The sequence below is a fragment of the Sinocyclocheilus rhinocerous genome, unplaced genomic scaffold (assembly GCF_001515625.1).
Source record: "Sinocyclocheilus rhinocerous isolate Xijiao unplaced genomic scaffold, SAMN03320098_v1.1 scaffold1159, whole genome shotgun sequence".
NCBI lineage: Eukaryota > Metazoa > Chordata > Actinopteri > Cypriniformes > Cyprinidae > Sinocyclocheilus > Sinocyclocheilus rhinocerous.
This window is the reverse complement of record NW_015634336.1, coordinates 409,529-412,613: the sequence shown is the minus strand read 5'-3', so window position 1 is coordinate 412,613 and position 3,085 is coordinate 409,529. Positions and strand designations below refer to the sequence as shown.

Below are 3,085 nucleotides of genomic sequence, written 5' to 3'. Positions count from 1 at the left end.
AAAAAAAAAAAAAAATGTAATTGTCGTCTGTTAAACATACTAACAAAAAAAAACTGTTTAGGAGTTATGAATATGTTGGCAAACATAAACTATAAATGAAGACTTTAGGTGACATGAAACTGTGGTCAAAAGTCTATCAAAACTGCGAAACTGATTGGGTGTTTGGTGGGCGGTGGGGGGTACTTGGGTTTATGTCCCCACCAATGTCAAAAGCAAACCTACGCCCTTGCCTTTATAACATAATGATAAAAAAGTCACCAAGACCATAACTACACTTGACTGCTACACCTTTTTGAGTTGCGTGATTTTTTTATTGTTGCTTTAATTAAAACAAATTTGAAACACTTTTGTATCATTGTGTATTTGTATGGTAGACCTACATGTATCATATCTCATACCAAAATGATCTTCTCTTAATTCCTAAATATTGGTGTATACCATGTCCTCATACCTTGCACCACAATTACATTGAAAGGATCAGTGTTTAAGGGCACACAGATCTAACAGCTGAATAGCCAGTTGGTGTGGAGCTTGATGTCCAGCTTCCCCTCATTTGATATAAAGGGTGTCGCTTGAAGGTGCAGCCACACCCTAAGCCAGGGATCTCCAACCCTGCTCCTGTAGAGCAACCATCCTGCAGATTTCAGGTCTAACCCTGCTCCATCACACCTGCCTGTAATTATTAAGAAGCCCTGAACACCTTGATTATTTAGTTTAGGTTTGTTTGATTGAGATTGGAGCTGAAATCTGCAGGATGGGGGCTCTCCAGGATCAGGGTTGGAGACCCCTGCCCTAAACCAACTAGGTTATGCTACACCCATTTGACTTATTTGGCTCTGCTGTGAGCACCACTTATACAAATCTACTAGCCCACTCTGTATAGGTGTAGAAACCTGTCGCTCATGACAAAAAAAAAAAAACTGCTGCCCGCATTCTCCACCATTAATATGTGACTCACAATTACTTGACTGATGCAACTGTTTGGGTTATGTTGTGGTTTCACCTTACTTTGATGGTTCCTTTAACACATTCTGTTGACTATAAGTACGTTGCACTGACATGTCTACTAACTCTCACTAGAGTGTTAGAAGAGTGTTAGTAGACTGGTAGGGTTAGGGTTAGAATAAGTTATATAGTCAGTCTGTTGGGAGACCATTACAATAAAGAGTTAACAGATATTAAGCAGACAGTCTATTAATACTCTGATGAGAGTTAGTTGACATGTATGTGCAACGTTACTTATAGTCGACAGAATGTTCAAAATGGACCATCAAAATAAAGTGTTACCTATGTAGTTACTATTACTCTCATATCTTGAATTCAATTAGGCTGAATTACAAAATTTACTTTTTTTTTTGTAAACAGGCCAATGGCACCCACTACATCTATGATAACTTCATTCTGGGAACACCGAGGGCAGAAGTTCTCATTAGCAGAGAGAAGGTTCTGAAGCATTCTTTCAGCTGTGCTTACCCCCAAACACAAACACTTTCCATGAATGTGGAAATCAACCCATTGGAGAGGTGAGAGTCAATACACATTTCAGATGTACTACCATAGAGCTAGTGCAGATGTCAACATTTTCAGTAAATTAAGATTTTGTGTATGCGTGTGAACTAATTCTTTAAGCAGAAACATAAATAACAAAACAGGGTAATTCTAACACAGATCTAACCTTCATTTTAACAACATTGTGCACAAGAGCCTTCCAGCTAGTGAAGGCAGATATCGGGTTCGGATGATTCCATATCAGGATGATGAGTTTACCCGGCCCTTCACTGGTAGTGTAGATGCAGAGCTCAACCAGGAGATGCATGTGGAAGTTCGCGTTGAGGGGGTTGACAGTGGACAATTTGCCCTGGTGATAGACACATGTTGGGCTACACCTGTGAATGATCCTGATTACAGTCTCCGCTGGGATCTCATGGTTCAAGAGTAAAGAAATGCTTCTTTTCTATTCCAAAAAGATCAGTCTTATGTCACTGTAAAACAATATTTAAAAAAAATACCTTTTGATCTGCACATAGATTGAATAAAAAATTTTAACATTTCCTTGTTAGGGATTCTTTGCTTTTCAGTATTTCAGTACTAAAGCACAGGGCGACTTTGGTATAGAATGTCTTGCATGAAAGAATTTAATTTATTGATTATCATTGACATTCTCAGGTGTCCCAATCCAAATGACGACACAGTGGAGCTGCTGCAGAACGGTGTCTCGACATCCAGCCGTTTCTCCTTCAGGATGTTTATCTTCACTGCAAACTCCACTAAGCTTTACCTGCACTGTGCTGTTCACCTTTGCCTTCTGTCAAGCAATCACTGTTCAGTGGTGAGATGTGACGATTACAATATGGTTGTAAATGTAAAGGTTTTAGATTCTGTCACTGACAACCTCCTGTTGATCAAACAATAATCTAAATACTTGTAGGGAAATATCATCATCATCATCACCATAGCCCATAGTGATAAGGTTTAAGGCCTCGATATACTTCAAACGAAATCAAAGAACGAACTTATATGATGTCATTTCGAACGAAATCAGGCCGAAATGAAGTTCATTTCAGCAGTTCGAAACAACTGACCAAAGCGAACTTTCTGGGGGAGTTCGTTTTGGCTTCTAAACACCTTTGAGCTACCATTGGTCCGTGGCGATTATGCAATCGGTGGATGTGTTCTGGAACTCCACCTTCTTTGACATGCAATTTTTTCCCCGTTTGTTTCTCATTCAACGGAGGTAAGGCAGGAGAACAACATCTCCAAGTCACTAGCAACATAAATACACTGTGTCGAATAGCTGAGCTGCCACAAATATATCCGCACCTGTACGATCGCTCGCAGAGAGACTTTAAAGATTCAGAGAAAGCATTTAATTCCTTGAATGAAATTGCAACGAAGCTTGGTGTCGACGATCCGGAGTTATGCAAAAAGCGACGTAGAGAAAATGAAAGGAAAGAGTAAAGATATAAGGTAGCAAGTACCAAATACATGTGTTTCAAATAAATGTTACACCATACTGCTGCTGCTGTTGTTGTTCTTTCAATAAGCGAATTTAAAGGGTATACAATAAATGAAATGCCAAAAGAAC

The 3,085-nt window shown here is 39.3% G+C and overlaps 1 pseudogene; it reads left to right on the top strand.

Annotated features, from left to right (window-relative positions):
* Positions 1 to 3,085, top strand: part of LOC107745534 (pancreatic secretory granule membrane major glycoprotein GP2-like) — a 10,869-nt pseudogene that overhangs the window by 6,713 nt on the left and 1,071 nt on the right.